The sequence below is a fragment of the Phyllostomus hastatus genome, unplaced genomic scaffold (assembly GCF_019186645.2).
Source record: "Phyllostomus hastatus isolate PE091 unplaced genomic scaffold, TTU_PhHast_1.1 phas_scaffold_200, whole genome shotgun sequence".
Taxonomy (NCBI): domain Eukaryota; kingdom Metazoa; phylum Chordata; class Mammalia; order Chiroptera; family Phyllostomidae; genus Phyllostomus; species Phyllostomus hastatus.
This window is the reverse complement of record NW_025334016.1, coordinates 8,370,595-8,388,862: the sequence shown is the minus strand read 5'-3', so window position 1 is coordinate 8,388,862 and position 18,268 is coordinate 8,370,595.

Below are 18,268 nucleotides of genomic sequence, written 5' to 3'. Positions count from 1 at the left end.
GATGTTTCTTGGAGTGAGCCTCTTTGGGGTCCTCTTGATTGGGACCCTCTCTGTTTTCTGGACTCGTGTGGCTTTTTCTCTCATCAAATTAGGGAAGTTTTCTATCATTACTTTTCAAACAGGGTTTTTTTCTATCCCTTGCTCCTCTTCTCGTTCTGGTATCCCTATCATGTGGATATTATTCCATTTCATGTTGTCCTACATTTCCCTTTACCCCTCTTCATTCTTTTTGAGTTTTCTCACTGTTTTCCTTTTCTTGCTGTTTTGGGGGGCTGTTTTCTACCTTGTCCTCCAGCTCACTGATTCAATCCCCTGCTTCATCGAGCTTGTTCTGTTTTTTTCTACTGTGTTCTTTAATTAAAATTGTGTTCTTCATTTCTTCTTTGCCCTTGTTGATTGTTTCTGTGTCTTTTTTAATGCTAATGTAGCTTGCAGTAAGTTCCTCATAGTTTCCCTGTCATTTTTGGTAAGTTGCACTGAGCTTATTGAGCTTCCTTATAACCATTGTTTTGAATTCAGTTTCTGATAATTGACTTGCCTCTATTTCATGTAGCACTCCTACTGGAGATTCCCTCTTTCCTTTTGATTGGGAGTTGTTTCTTTGTCTTCCATTATTTGTGGGACTCTTCTTGTTTGCTTCTGCTTCTTAAATTGATCTGTTTTGACTTTCTGAGTTTGTGGTGTGAATTTCTATGGTAGGAGACCTGTGATATTCAGTGGTGCAAACTCCTTGATCACCTGAACTTGATGCTTTGGGATGCCCTTTGTGCCTTTTATGCTGGTTCTCCAGATGTAATTGGGTTTTGATTGTTGTTGGGTTGTTCTTTGGTGGGTCCTTCCCTGCCCCTGGTTGACTGAGGGTCTCTCTGCCCACCATATCTTGTGTGCTGTTGTGCAGGCACTACCTGAGCAAAAACACGGAGCCCAAGAAACAAACCCATACCTGCAAATATAACTACCACCTACAATCCCACTATCGATAGCAAATGAACCAGTATTAATAAGGGTGTAATGAGATTAAGACTATTATAAGAAAGGAGAGTGTATATGAGATGGCCTACTGAAAGAGAAATGATTTTGAGATGTAAGAGGGAATAGCACTAATAAGGGTTAGGAGTTGTAACAATGGAAAGAGAGAAGGTAAAGTTTACCTCATGAATGAAGAAAGGGAATGAAGATTATGGAATGGAGTATGAGAAGGGAAGCATGGAATATTAGATTTAAATAGAAATTAAAATAGTATAAAATAAAATAAAGTGAGAGAGAAAGAAAAAGAAAGGAAAAATATTAAATAGTTGATGAAAATATAGGAGCCAAGTTGGAGAGAAAGATGCACCAGAGTACTATAAACAACAAACAAGCTAAAAATAATATAGGTGGTATGGGAATAAGAAGGAAAAAAGAAACAAAGAAAAGTCTAAGAGATGTTTAGAGGAATAGAAAGTGATTTTGTAATGATAGAGGGAGAGGGAATACTAAGATTGAGGAACAAAAACTACACTAAGTGAGGGAAAAATTTAGGTTTAGGATCCAAAGGAAAAGATAAAAAGGAGAGTACAGAAAAATGAAAAAAAGCAGGATGAAAGAAAAATAGAAAAAAGACAAAAAAGAAAAATTTAAAAAACAGGCTAAGATGGCATAATTAAAATTTGCATCAAAAAAAGAGTAGGAGAGGGGTCGTGTAAATTTGTTATTTGAAATACAGAATTAGAGAAGTTCTAGAGATAACCTTGAAAAAACAATGCAACAACAATTACCCTACCCACAATCAACTAGAAAAGTTTATTATAGGTGTAGAGAGAACACAGGTATTTTAATAGCTGGGCAAAAGGATGTGAAATGACCCTTGACAAGAGAATTCACTTTGAGTGCCTGGACAGGGGAGAAATAGTAAGAGTGTGGAATGGAAACAAGTTGTAGCTAGAAAGAAAACCAAATTTGAAATGAGAATATTGCAAAGAAAGAGGAAGGTAAGATGGGTTAAGAGAAGGGGGGCGTAAAATATGTGAATTGAAATACACTATAGTATAAAATCTAGTGACTTATATGCAAATTTGCCGGACAAGAAATGAATGCTATAAAGATACACAGAAAAGAATATATCGCAAATCATGAAGAAGACCACTGTGGCTTTTGTATTGGTAGCCTTGTGTATTTACTACTGTTCTTTTTCTTTCTGGATCTGCCTCTGGTGATGTCAGATATTGACCGAGTCTGACCTTAGGCAGACTGTTTGATACTTCCAGGGATCTTCTGTCACCGGCTGTCTCCTTCAATTGTTAATATGGTCCCCTTGCACTCAGCAGTCAGGTTTGAGAACCATAGGGCTGGGCTGAATCCCTCCTGGTGTGGGGGCTATTGCTTCCCCTCAGGCTGCTGCTCAGAGGGGAGTGGTCTGCTTGAGCAGGATGATTGCAGAATGTGGGGGTTGGCTCAGCACCTGATCCTGGTGGCTACTTTCTCAGTTCCCTCCCCAAAGCCTCCTTCCCCAGTCTCTCTTCAAGTCTCTCTAGTCCACTTTGCTCCACCTTTGCCAGTGATCTACTGTCTCTGGCTGTCTCTTCAGTTGTTAATCTGGTCACTAGGATTGAGTAGTCAGGCTTAAGCACCAAAGGGCCAGGGCAGAGACCCTCCTGGAATTGGGGCTATTGTTTCCCTTCAGGCAGCTGCCACTCAGAGGGGAGTGGCCTGCCTGACCACAAAGGCTGCTGCTGTCTGGGAAATGACTCAGCACTGGGATCCCACTGGCTACTCTCTCAGCTCTCTCCCTAAGGCTTCTGTCCCCAGTCTCTCTCAGGAGTCTCCAGTCCACTCTGCCCCTGTCTTTTCTTGAGTCCCTGGTAAGTGGCTACAAATGAAAATTTATGTGTTGGCCCTTTAAAGGGCCCTTGTGTCTCCAACCATCTGTCTCTGGCAGAGAGCAATCCTGCTGGTTTTTCCACTGGTTGTTATCTGTGTACTTTTTGGGCTCTGGTGTTATCTGTTGCAAATCCTACCTTAGGGTTTAGACCTCAATCTTCTTTGGTGGATCTAACTGGCTGCTTAATTATCCCACTAGTGCCACTGCCCTTGGGCACCTAGCCAGCCCTGTGGAGTCTCCATCGCACTCCTTACCAGACAGACGGATTGTGCCAAAGCTGCTTCTGTATGTCCAAAGTTATATGCTTCTCTCTGGCTATTGCTCAGTTGATTGTTCCGGGAGGTTTCTCCACAAATGAGTTGTAATTCCAGACTAGTCCTGGGAGGAGGTCAGAGTGACTTCAATTCACTCTTCTGCCATCTTCCTCCCTTAGTATAAACATTTTTTTGAATGAAAGTTACAGTAAAGAACTGAATTGATCTTTCAAAGACTTATGCTTTGGTTGTCACTGGGTTCTGTTTTCAGAGAGCCTGAGTTCAAATCCATACTGCAGCACTTCCTAGCTATAATCTCCAATTTCCTCATCAGCAGGGAAGACCAGAAGGTAGTGCTAGTTTCTGTCCCCAGACAGAAACTAGGCTCTCCCTAGGTGGGCCTATTTGAAGGCTCACATGTCCTCTTGCTGCCTTTGTTCTTAGAGAGGCAGCCTGCAACACAAAAGGGATGTGTGGGTATGGGCATGTGGGAGGTTTTCCAGGGCCACCAGTTGGTCCCAGCTGGCTGCCATCACCCTGAAAACACCCCTTTAGGTCACTGAGCCCCCCTCTCAGTTGTGCAGCACCTTGCGTGGCTTGCCCGGCTGCAGCCTCAAGTTGCTACTGCTAAGTACTGCTGGCTGCCGCTGCTGCAGAAGGAGGAGGTGGAAAGACCCTGGGGGCATAACTTGGTCTAGAGCATCCCCAACACTGCAGCTTCTTGACAAGTCTGTAAGCAGAGTCATCAAGAAAAAAAAGAGAGAGGACCCAAGCAAACAAAATAAAAAATGAAAGAGGAGAGATTACAACTGATACCACAAATATAAATGATTATAAGAATTTACTATGAAGAACTACATTCCAAGAAATTTGAAAACCAGTTTTCCTCTCTCTCCCTCTCACCCTTTTCCGTCCTTTTCTTAAAGCAGTCCCTTTAGAAAACCAGGGTGAAATTCACCAATTTCTAAAAAAGTATAATATTCCTAAATTGAATAAAGAAGAAGCAGAAAACATGAACAGACTGAACAGCTGATAAAATCAAAGTAGTAATGAAAAAATTCACAGCACAAAAAAGTCCTGGACTGGATGGTTTCACAGGAGAACCTTAAAAAAACATTTAAGGAATGTTCTTAGAAAGAACTAAGCCCTGTCCTTCAGAGACTATTCCAAAAAATCTAAGAAGAGGGAAGACTTCCAAATTCTTTTTATGAAGCCAGCATCATCCTAATTCCAAAACCAGATTAAGACTCAACAAAGGAGGAAAACTACAGGCCAATATTGATGGTGAACATAGATGCTAAAATCCTCAACAAAATATGGCAAACTGTGTTCAGCAATGCATTATTAAAAAGACCACACACCATGATTAAGTAGGATTCATTCCAGGGATGCAAAGATGGTACAATATTTGAAAATCAATAAATGTAATACATGACATAAACAAAAAGAAAGACAAAACCACATGATCATACCAATAGATGCATAAAAAGTATTTGATAAGGTACAGCACCCATTTATGATAAAAACACTCAGCAAAGTGGGAATAGAGGGAGCATTCCTCAACCTAATAAAGGCCATACACGAGAAACCAAAGCCAGTATCATACTCAATGGGCAAAAACTAAAAGCTTTCCCACTAAGATCAGGAACAAGACAAGGATGTGTGGTTTCCCCACTTCTATTCAACATAGTTTTGGAAGTTCTAGCCATAACAATAAGACAAGAAAAAGAAGTAAAAGGCATCCAAATTGGAAAGGAGGAAGCAAAACTGTCATTGTTTGCAGATGACATGATAGTGTACATAGAAAATCCTATTGACTCCACCAAAAACCCTTCAACTTAATAAGTGAATTTGCCAAAATGGCAGGATACAAAGTCAATATTCAGAAATCAAAGACATTTTTGTACACTAACAATGAATTACCAGGAATAGAAATCAGGAAAAAATCCCATATGATATAGCAAAAAGAAAAAATAATGTACCTAGGAATGAACCTAATCAAGGAGGCAAAAGACCTGTACTCAGGAAAGTACTCAACACTGAAGAAAGAAATTAAGGAATATACAAACAAGTGGAAGCATATACCATGTTCGTGGATTGGAATTAACATCAAAACGTCCATACTACCCAAAGCAATTTATAGATTCAATGCAATCCCTATTAAAATACCAATGAGGTATTTCACAGATATAGAACAAACATTTCAAAAATTATATGGAACCATAAATGACCCCTAATAGCTGCAGCAATTTTTAGAAAGAAGAACAAAGTAGGAGGGATCATAATACCTGATACCAAACTGTATTACAAGGCCGCTGTAATCAAAAGAGCCTGGTACTGGCATAAGAACAGACACATTGGTCAATGGAACAGAATAGAGAGCCCATAAATAAATCCAAGTCTCTATGGTCAATTAATATTCAACAAAGTGGGTAGAAGCATAAAATGGAGGAAAAACAGCCTCTTCAACAAATGGTGTTGGGAGATCTGGACAGCTACATGCAAAAAAAATGAAACTTGATCACCAACTTACACCATACACAAAAATAAATTCAAGGTAGATAAAAGCCTTAAATATAATTCTCAAAACCATGAAAGTCCTAGAGGAGAACATAGGCAGGAAAATCTCAGGTATTCCATGCAGTAATATTTTCACTGAAACGTCCCTTAGAACAATGGACATAAAGGAAAGAATAAGCAAATGGGACCTCATCAAAATAAAAAGCTTCTGCACAACTGAAGAAAACATCAGTAAAATGAAAAGGGAATCAACCATATGGGAAAATATATTTGCCAAGGATACCTCAGATAAGCGTTTCATCTGCAAAATATATAAAGAACTTGCGCAACTCCACTCCAGGAAGACAAGCAATCCAATTAAAAAATGGGCCAAGGATCTGAACAGACACTTGTTCAAGGAGGACATGGAGGGCCTAGAGACATATGAAAAGATGTTGTTCGACATCACTAGCCACCAGAGAGATTCAAATGAAAACCCCATTGAGATACCATTTCACACTGGTCAAAATGGCCATCATAAACAAAGCAACAAACAACAAGCAATGGACAGGTTGTGCAGAAAAGGGAACCATATACACTGTTGGTGGGAATGCAAACTGGTGAAGCCACTGTGGAAAACAGTATAGAATTTCCTCAGAAAACTAAAAATTGAACTGCCTTTTGACCTGGCAATTCCATTGCTGGAACTATACACTAAGAATCCTGAAACACCAATTCAAAGGAACCTATGCACCCCAGTGTTCATAGCAACACAATTTGCAATAGCCAAGTGCTGGATGCAACGTTTAAGTACCCTTCATTAAATGAGTGGGTCAAAAATTGTTGTACATTTGCACAAAGGAATACTATGCAGAAGAAAGAAAAAATGAGCTTCTACACTTTACAACAGCTTAGATGGTTCTGGAGGGCATTATTGCTAAGTGAAAGAAGCCAGGTGGTGAAAGAGAGATATCATACTATCTCACATATAAGTGGAACCTAATCAGCAAAACAAACAAGCAAGCTAAATATAACCAGAGACATTGAAATTAAGAACAAACTGACAGTAACCAGAGGGGAGGTAGAAGGGGATAATGGGGGTGGGGAAAGGGAAGGGTTGTCATGGTACATGTAGGAAGGACACATGGACAAAACCAAAGGGGGGTAGGATCAAGGGTGGGAGATGGGTATGGCTGGGATTGGGGGAGTGCTGGGGGAAAATGGAGACAACTGTACTTGAACAACAATAAAAAAAGAAAAGAAAGAATATTAAACAAACAAACAAAAAACTCTGCTTTACTTGCTCTTCCCAAACATCTCTTTTTATTTCTAAAATTTGTGGACAGAAAGACAAGACCATCAAACCATTTTGTGTGGTATATGTAAGTACTTATTAACAAACTATGATGCAAGAATGTACACAAAACATGCAGAACCTTAACCCCATTGAACTTTTTATAATATACTATACTAATGTAAATTTCTGGAGAAAATAAATAATTCCAAATTATATATGCAACCAAAGGCACATTCATGAGTTCAAAACCCTGTCATATTTGGATGTCATATTTTGAAAGACTGGTGTTATACATACATATTAACATGAATGTTTTATATTAAAATTGTTGAGAATTGGCCATGGTTCTCTACGAACAGTTTAATTTGTGAGGTATGTCATCATCACCATTATTGTCATCATTATTGTCATTATGATCATCATCATTGTTAACCTTGATTAATAGTGTATAATGAAACAGACATGTGCTTAGTGTTTTCTCTGCTTTATCTCATTTATTCCTCCCAACCAAGTCCGAGGTTAATATTACCCCACTTTGCCAATAGTATGAATAAGTGTTATAGTCTCTAATCACCCTGACTTCTTTTGGTTCTTCTTTATTATCTTTAAAATGACCATCAAAACTAATATTGCTATTATAATCACAAAGAATATATAAAGTATCTATCTGTACATGCATATGTGCTATGAAAATACATTGTTGAAAATCAAGGTCTCTCCTTGTAAGAGCTGATTCTTAACAGTGCTTAAGGTTTCATTTTTAAATTTAATCTTTATTGTATTTTTATTACATTTTAATCTCCTTATACCCCACTCCCCGAGCAATTACCACACTGTTATCCACTTCTATGAGTCCTTTTAATTTTTTGTTCAATCCCTCCACCCCCTAACCTCTCCCTCCACTAGTTGTCATCCTGCTCTCCATCTATGAGTCTGTCCTCATTTTCCTTGTTAGTTCAGTTTGTTCACTAGATTCCACATATGAGTGAAATTATATGGTATTTGTCTTTCTCAGACAGGTTTATTTCACTTAGCATAATGTCCTCCAGGTCCATTCATACTGTCACAAGGTGTAAGCTTTTCTTCCTTTTTATGGCTGAGTAGTACCCCATTGTGTGTAAATATCCCAGGTTGTTTTATCCACTCATCTATTCATGGACACTAGGGCTGCTTCCATATCTTAGTGATTGTAAATAATGCTGCAATGAACATAGGGGTTCTCATGTTCTTTTGAATTAGTGTTTTGGGTTCCTTCAGATGTATTCCCATTAGTGGGATCGCAGGCAGATCCATTTTTAATTTTTTGAGGTATTCCCATATTGCTTTCCACAGTGGCTGCACTAGTTTGCATTCTCACCAACAGTGCAACAGGGTTCACCTTTCTCCACATACTCTCCAGCACTTGTTGCTTGTTGACTTATTGATGGTAGCCATTCTGAGAAGTGTGAGATGGTACCTCATTTTGGTTTTAATTTGCATTTCTCTGATGATTAGTGACACTGAGCATCTTTTCATAAGTCTATTGGCCATCTATATGTCCTCTTTGGAAAAGTGTTTATTCAGGCACTTTGCTCATTTTTTAATTGGTTTGTTTGTTTTTTTGGTGTTGAGTTTTATAAGTACTTTGTAAATTTTGGATATTAACCTCTTATCAGATGTACCTGAGAATATGTTCTCCCACTCTGTGGGTTGTATTTTTATTTTGTTGATGATTTTGCTTGCTGTGCAAAACTTTTTGGTTTGATGTAATGTCATTTGTTTGTTTTTTCTTTGTTTCCTGTGCCTGGGGAGATGTATCTGATGATAATAGCTACAAACAATGTGCAAGATTTTGCTGCCTATGTTTCTTTTCTTGGATTGTCATGATTTCAGGTCTCACATTTAAGTCTTTGATCCATTTTGGAGTTATTCCTGAGTGTGGTGTAAGAAGGCAGTCTAGTTTCATTTATCTGCACATATCTGTCCAATTTTCCCAATGCCATTTATTGAATAAACTATCTTTAGCCCATTGTATGTGCTTGCTTCCTCTGTCAAATATTAATTGACTATAAAGGTGTGACTTTATTTCTAGTCTCCCTATTCTGTTCCATTGATCATTGTTTTATGCCAGCACCATGCTGTTTTGATTACTATGACCTTATAGTACAGTTTGCTATTAGGTAACGTGATTCCTCCAGCTTTGTTCTTCTTTCTCGGGATTGCTGTTGCTATGCAGGGCCTTATGTGGTTCTATATAAATATTTGAAATATTTGCTCTAGTTCTGTGAAATACATCATTGGAATCTTGATAGTAATTGTACTGAATCCATATATTGCTTGGGTAGTATGGACATTTTAATTATGTTATTTCTTCCTATCCATGAATACGGTATGTGCTTCTGCTTATTTGTATCTTCTTCAATTTATTTCTTCGTTGTCTTATAATTTTCCAAGTACAGGTCTTTTACATCCTTGGTTAGGTTTCCTCCTAGGTATTTTTATTCTTTTTGAAGCAATTGTGAATGGGATTGTTTTCTTGATTTCCATTTCTATTATATTGTTATTGGCATATAAAATGCAACTGATTTCTGGATATTAATTTTGTATCCTGCTACTTTGCTGAATTGATTTATCAGTTCTAGTTGTTTCTTGATGGAATTTTAGGGGTTCTCCATGTACAGAATCATGTCATATGCAAATAAAGAAAATTTTACTACTTCATTTCCAACTTGCATGCCTTTTATTTCTTTTTTTTTCTGATTGCTGTCACTAAGACTTTCATTACTATGTTGACTAAGAGAGGAAAAAGTGGATATCCCTGTGTTGTTCTCAATCTTAAGGGAAATTATGTAGTTTTTGCCCATTGAGTATGATGCTGGCAGTGGGTTTGTCACATATGACCTTTATTATGTTTAGGTATGATCTCTCTATTCTCATTTTGCTGAGAGTATTTGCCACAAATAGGTGCTAAATTTTATCAAATGCTTTTTCTGTATCTGTTGATATGATCATGTGGTTTTTGTCCTTCATTTGGTTTATGTGGTGAATCACATTTATTGATTTTCGAATGTTGTGCCAACCTAGTGTTCTGGGAATAAATCCCACTTGATCATGGTGTATGATATTTTCTACGTATTGCTGTATTCATTTTTCTAATATTTTGTTGAAGATTCTAGCATCTATGTTCATCAAAGACATTAGCCTAAAATTTTCTTCATTTGTAGTGTCTTTATCTGGTTTTGGAATTAGGATAATGCTGGTCTTAAAAAATGAGTTTGGGAGTCCTCCCTCCTTTTAAATTTTATGAAATAGTTTGAGAAGGAGAGGTGTTATTTCTTCTTGGAATGTTTGGTAAAATACCCCTGTGAAGCCATACAATCCAGGGCTTTTGTTTGTTGGGATTTTTTTATTAATACCTCAATTTCACTATGTGAAATCTGTTTATTCAGATTCTCTGATGTTTCCTGATTTAGTTTTGGAAGATTGTATGTATCTAAGAATTTGTCCACTTCATCCAGTTTGCCCAGTTTGTTAGCATATAGTTGTTAAAAATATTTTTTTACAATCCTTTCTATTTTTGTGTGTCAGTTATTTCTCATCTTTCATTTCTACTTTATTTTGGAAGGTCCTTTCTCTTTTCTCTTAATAAGTTTGGTTAAAGATTTGTCAATCTTGTTTATCTTTTCAAAGAACCAGCTCTATGATTCATTGATCTTTTGTATTGTTTTTTTAGACTCTATTTCATTTTTTTCTGCACTGATCTTTTTTCAGACATAACCAATTTATTTATTATTATTTTTTTAATATATTTTATTGAGTATGCTATTATAGTTGTCCCCTATTCCCTCCTTTATTCCCCTCTACCCTGAACACCCCCTCGCACCCACATCCCCCATTCTTTAGTTCACATCTATGGGTCATATATGTAAGTTTTTTGGGTTTTCCATTTCCTCTACTTTTCTTAACATATCTCTGTCTATTTTGTACCCACCATTTATGCTTCTTATTCCCTGTACCTTTTTGCCCATTCCTCCCTCCCCTTCGCTGCTGATAACTCTAAATGTAATCTCCATTTCTGTGATTCTATTCCAGTTCTAGTTGTTTGTTTAGTTTGTTTTTGTCTTTGTTTTTAGGTTCGGTTGTTGATAGTTGTGAATTTGTCATCATTTTACTCTTCATAGTCTTGGCCTTCTTTTTCTTAGATAAGTCCCTTTAACATTTCATGTAATAAGGGCTTGGTGATGATGAACTTCTTTAACTTGACCTTATCTGGGAAGCACTTTACCTGCCCTTCCATTCTAAATGATAACTTTGCTGGATAGAGTAATCTTGGATGTAGGTATTTGCCTTTCATGACTTTGAATACTTCTTTCCAGCTTCTTCTTGCCTTTTTTCAGTGCACCTGTTATTTGGTAAGGGGCAGAGCCTTAGGTATTCTCCAGGGTGGGACAACCCACTTTGCTGCATTGTGGTATTGTACTTGAGGGAGGGTTCCAAGAGGGAACAATGCTGCTTGTTTAGCTCTTGGCTAGATTTCAGTCACTTCCACCACTACTCACAAGAAAAATGGGCTCTTCTGGTGCTGATTCCTGGGTGGGTGGATTTGTGTACATTCTAGGTGGATTTGTGTACACTCTAGGTGGATTTGTGTACACTCTAGGACCCTGTGGGTCTCTCTAATGAACTCTCCTGTGAGCCTGGGAATTTCTCCTGTTGCCTCAAACCCCACAGGTTTTTTCAGTCAGATGTTTTGAAGTTTTATTTACCCATGCTAAAACCCTGGGTTGTGCAGTCTGTCTTGCTCCCCAGTTGTTCTTCCCACTTTATCTGCATGCAAATGTGGGACTGCCTACTCTGCCAGCTGTCACCTCACCTGGTCCACCAGCTGCCACCTTGCCTGCCCAGGTTCTCTAGCCACTGCCTTGCTGTGAGTCCTCTCCACCTGGCTGCCCATCTCCACCCCTCCTACCTGTCTGGATGAATATTTCTTCTTTAATTCTTTGGTTGTCAGACTTCCATACAGTTTGATTTTCTGGCAGTTCTCAGTGTTTTCAGTTAAAATTTATTATTGTCCTTTTGGCTGTGCGAGGAGGCACAGTGTATTTACCTATACCTCCGTTTTGGTCAGAAGTCAGTATAATATCCAATTTAATCTTCTCAACAGCACTGTTGTTAACAGCATTTGCAGACTAGGAAACCAAAATATAGAGAAGTTGAATGAATTATTTGCTCCAAGTTTCACAACCAGTGAGTGGCAGAGGCAGACTGACCCTAAATTGCTATATCTACTAAGCTTAACATTTTTTTTTGCTCCAGCCATCTGCCATCCTTGCACCTACCTAGATTTCACCTTCAGATAAGACACTTTCCCAGTCGATGATTGCATCAGAGGGCCTGGGTCAGGATCAGAGGTAAATCTTTTCTAAAAATCTCCTACTATTCAAGTCTATTACATATGGTCTCTATTTCTAAAGGTTCTTGGGACCTTGTAGGGAATGTGGGGACTCCAGTTAACCACTGGGACTCAATAAACTTTCCAAGGAAAGTTTAAGTGAAACTTTTTTTGGCCTTGAATCCAAAGGATTTGGGTGAAATTCAACTGGACTTAAAAACTCAACAGAAACCTGACTATGTCATTTTATTTTGTTCCTTGCAATGATATGAAATACATATAAGAGACCAGGCATTTACCTCACCTTCCCAGAACCCAGGGCCACACTGATGGTAGAATAAGAGACACCCTTAGAGATAATTTAGTTGAATGGCCTTATTTTATGCATGAGAAGCTCAGAGAAGTTTAGGTCACAAACCTAGTAAACAGCAATACAGGACTGGAACTCCTATCTCTGCTGCCAAGGCTATTGAAGGGTGGCCCCATCCTCTTCTCCCTAATTGCATCCCTTCATTCCCCACCCCCATGGTCATAGTCAGGTTCAGCCTAGGCCTACCGGCACAGTAAATTCCCTGAGTTAAAGAATAACAGGTACCTACACAAGAAAACAAGCCAACACAGTTTCTGATAAATATGGCTCCCTCTTTCAAACACTGTAGTGCTTTTGTACATGTACCTCTCTGAGAATATAATAGTCACAGACACTTATCATGCCATAGTGGCCTACTGTTTCATTCTAGGTGAGCAAAAATTCTCACAGTGTCAGTTCTCCGAATAATTATATCATCATAGCAAACAGCACTTTGAACAACATTCACACTGGCAAGACATTTGGTATACAACCTTTAGATGGTGCTAATGTTCTACTATAACACATAGTCTGCAATAATGCTTTATACTCAGAATCAGGGAGGTTAAATGACTTTGAGAAGCTAACTACATTTCAAACTTCCTGTGCTAGACCCTGAAAACATATCCACTAACATGTTTGGGGGGGGGCAAGGATCTTGATAAAAATACATTTCTGGGGATTTTGTTGACACAGCAAGGTTTTGGTAATGCTAAATGTACCAGATTACTCTAGGCAGGTCTCATCAATCCTTGCCATCCGTGGATACTTTAAGTGCAAATACACATCTTCAAAATTCATATTTATCTTGTATCTTTGTGTATTGATTAGAAATTGTGATGGGTTTTGTTCATAATGTTGCTAGATTGTATGATGAAGCCATTTATTTTGTGTGACAGTTTTCTTCAGGAACACCTCATTCATCCACTTAAAAAAAAAACTGGTATAACCTAGATCATTCATGTTTTTCTGACTCTGAAAAGAGGGATGGAGAAAAACATACCATAGCAAACTTTCTACAGCAGACTTTTATGTCTCATTTCTTCTCTTTTCCATACATTACGAGTTCCTGAGGCTCCATTTGTCTCATAGTACTGCTAAAAATGGCAATGCTTTGGTATCCAGTTTTTCTTTGGCATTGCAGCAGTTGACTGGCTGTGTCGCAGTAGCATTCTAGCCCTAGATATTGTTGAGGATTTCTATGTAGTGAAGAAAATAATTCCTTGTCCCTTCACATGTAGGAGTGGACAGATGTTCACAAAATACCATGTCATATATATAGATAACATGCATGCATTTGTGTATGTGTGTGTATATATACATAAATACACATATATACACACACGTGCGCGCACACACACATATGTGTATATATATTTATATATGTATATATACATTTATATATATATAAAATAAATATATATACTTATATATATAAGTATATATATACTTATATATATACTTATATATACAAGTATATATAAGTATACTTATATACTTATATATATACTTATATATACAAGTATATATAAGTATATATATTTACATATATATATACTTACATATACTTACATATACTTACATATACATATATATATATATACACACACACACACACACACATATATATATATATATATATACTCCCCCACTGATGGATGTGTGTATGCCCAGAGTAGAGGAAAAAGACTGAGGAAGGATCAGGGAGGGGTGAAGGTCAGAAGAAAGGTGAAATCCTTATCCAGATCACCTGAGAAAAAGTTTGGAAGAGTCATGATACCATTTTTCTAATGTCTGAAATTCTATTATAGTGAAAAAAATCAATTTGTTCAAAAAGATCATGTAAGGGACAGATTTTGATCCAAAGGTATGGAAATCTTTGGGAGATAGATTTCAACTCAATTTCAGCAATAACTTTTTTCCAGTTAAAAAAATTTCTAACTCACAAAAAAGTTGCAAGAAAAATACAAAGAATGACATAGGCTGTTAACCTCAATTCTTCAATTGTTAATATTTTGTCACATTTGCTTTATCTATATCATATATGCACTTATATTTTCTGAAACCATTTGACAGTAAACAGCATTATAATATTCTTATATTCCTTAAATGTTTCATCATACATTTCCTAAGAATTCCAGTTTCTTACACAACCAGAGTAAAATTATACATTCCATACTCATATTTCAGCAGTTGTCCCAAAGATGTTCTCTATAACAATATTTTTCCTCTGATCCAGGATCCACTAGGGTGCATTACCGGCAATGTTAATAAGTATGAAATTTTAAAGATTTAGGATCTTAATAAAATAAATGAAAGGGGTTGTATCAAATATCAAATTTCAAATATTGGCTTGGCATGTATATCATATACAGTGTATTAGCTCAAGTGAGTGGTGGAATAAATGACCTCTTTAAATAAATAACCTAAATAACCAAAAACCTTTATAGTTAACATGTTTTGTGTCCTATGTATAGAATTTGCCTGCCCCAAACTAATGAAAATATAATTTTATGCCTTTTGGAAGCTTTATAGTTCCAGGTTTTACATTTAGGTATATGATACATCTCAATAATTATTTTGTGAATGGAGTGAAGTTCTTTTTTTCCCCTTATATAATTGTCCCAGTTCCATTTCTTTAGAACATTAGCACTCTGGTAATTATCAGGTATATTTCATAGATGAAGAGATTTGGCCAAAGAGTTGCAGCCAGATACAAAGCTGGGCACAGATGGCAATGTATTGGGAAGGTGCTGTCAGATGAGGGGCAGAAGGATTGCATTCCTGTGTCTTGAATGTCAGTGGTTGTGGATTAGTCTTGGGGATCTGAGGTGTCACTGTGGTCTTCTTGCTAAAGTTCAGATCACAACAAGAGACTTTGTTTTAGAAAATACCCATTAGTAGCCTGGCCAATTGGTAAGTTACCACTTGGGGGAGGTGGAGCCTGGCCAAGAAGCAGCCCCTGAAAATCCAGTAGTCTCCAAAGCAATTAATACATAGGTAGAAATTCTAAGATGGATTTTATTTGCAAATTACATACTACTGTATGACTTCATTTCAGTGGGGTCTTAGTCAGAAGACATAATCAAGCTGAGACTTGAAGGAAGTGTAGGAGGGAGCTGGATGAACAGGAGGGTTAAGATGGCACCAGCCCTTGTGGAAGGATGGCATGGGAAGGTAGGCAGGGGATGACTTGCCTCTCCAGGGTCTTGGCACTGTGCTACAAATTTAGACTTGATTTTAGGGGCATTATGAAGCTTTGAAAAATTTTGTGTTAGTGACTTTTATGTCCAAAGAGTTTTCATGCACAGAAAATATTCTTATAGTTATCTGTAAGTTATCTTCCTTTTAAATTTATCAAAGTAATATATATACCTATATTTTAAGCTTTTAAGCTCAACTTATCATATTTATAACCTTAATGATTTTTGTATAATAAAAAGAATAACCAGTTTCATTGGTTATTTGATTAATGTGCACTTATTTTATAAATTTGGCAAAAGAAATTATCCTAAATATATAACACCAGTGCCATCTTTAATTAATCAAATTACCTTAAGTATTTGAAATTAAATTAAAAAATTTGATGTATTTGATTTTCCCACATTTACAAAGTCAGTCTCACAAATCAAACATGAAAAAAACTTCCTAAAAATTATTAAAGATTTTATTTATTTATTTTTAGAGAAAGGGGAAAGGAGGGAGAAAAAGAAGGAGAGAAAGATCAATGTTCAGTTGACTCTTACATGTTCCCACTGGGGGCATGGCCCACAACCCAAGCATGTGCCCTGACTGGGAATCGAACTGGTGATGCTTTGGTTTGCAACCCACACTCAATCCACTGAGCTGTACCAGCTAGGGCACCTTCCTAAAGTTTAATAGGTCAAATCCTTTTAAGAATTTCAAAGGTCTTTAAAAAAAGAAAGGAGAAGCCTGCTTGGAGCACCACAAGGAATGGGCAAGGCAGGGTAGGCAACGAAGCATGTTTAGTATTGAGTAGTTTGAATAATTTTAGCAGGCTCTGGGAAAAAGGGTGGTCCTTAGTTGTCTGGTACTTGCTCCTGGAGTTATTTATGGCAGAGTGATAGTGTCCTGGACTATAGGAGACTGATAAAAAGAGGTACATAGTGGGTATAAACTCAGGATTGGTTCATTTGCAACAAGATGTTTGCTATTTCTAGGAATTAGCTAATCTAAGGAGGACCAGTCCCTTCCTCAGTACTCAAGGCCCCAAGGTGTTAAAATATCATACGATATAAAAATTTTTAAAAACATGATTAATGAACCCTATTAGTTCCTTACAAGATTAAGTAGGCAAATATTGAGAAGGATTTTTTTTGTGGTTATCTTTTGTCTACCATGTCACCTGTCATCTGAGACTTAACCAATCACACAAATTTTAGGTTCTAATAATATAACATAACAAAGCATAAAATTTCTGATCTGAAATCATTCATATATTATATTAGCTGGGACTCTGTTGGGCCCTCTGATTATAATTACCTTTTGTGTAAATGCTGGTAATGCCCAATATTAGGGCCTATTATATGTAAATGGAAATTTGAACCTTATACTCTGGCTTCAGTTGCATTATTGTCTTGTTTCTCTTTCTAATTTTCATATACTTAATGAATTTCTCTTCTGTTATTGCTTTATTCACTTATTTATGCAATGAGTAATTACTGAGGGTCCACCATGTGCCTGTTATAAGTGCTGGGGACACACCAGAGAACAAAACAAATAAAATTCCTGCCCTTGTGTGGATTTTATTTTAACAAGGAGACAGACAACAAATGATGCATATAATAAATAAGTTAATCATGTAATATGTCAGAAGGTGCTAAGTGTTATAGAAAAATGTACAGCGGGGTAAAGAGGGGTTGGGAATATTGGTGGGGGTATGAGAGAGGTTTCAAATAGGGCAGACAGAATAGTTCTCACAGAGAAGAGAACATTTGAGCAAAGGCTTCACATTTACTAAGGGAGTGACATGATCATATGTGAACATCAACGCTGTGGTTCCACTGGCAACATTTGTCTTCCCCTAAGGATTAGGTGAGAGCATATTAAGAACAACACAGAAAGAAGGGACATGTGACTTGCAGATGAAGTGATGTGTTTAGATGTTGTAGGTGGAACTGGAGTCGCCTATTTGTGAGTTGCCCTGAACATTCTGCAGGGCATGGGGTGCTAGACCCTTAGAGCGCTGTGCTGTGCTGAAGAAGATGGAGGTCAGACACAGACACAAGTATAGCAGTCTTTGGTCCAGAAATGGTAGAAGAATACAGAAGAGTGAAAAAATTAAGCCCCGGCCAGATTGCTTAGTTGGTTAGAGTGTCATCCTGATATACCAAACTTATGGATTTAATCTCCACTCAGAGCACATACAAGAAGCAACCAATGAACGCGTAAGTGGAACAACAAATTGATGTTTCTCTCTTTCTCAATCAATCAATAAAAAAAGAAAAAATTAAAAGGAACCCAAATTTAAGGAGCAAGTAGAATAGGGGGACTGATGGAAACATTTGAGCAGTTTCAGCCAGAGATGCTGAGGTATGGCCAGAAAAGAGGGAGGTAGTGAAGCAGAAGTTGGAGAGGATCCTGGGGGTGGTCAACAGTGCATCATTTATTTAAGAAT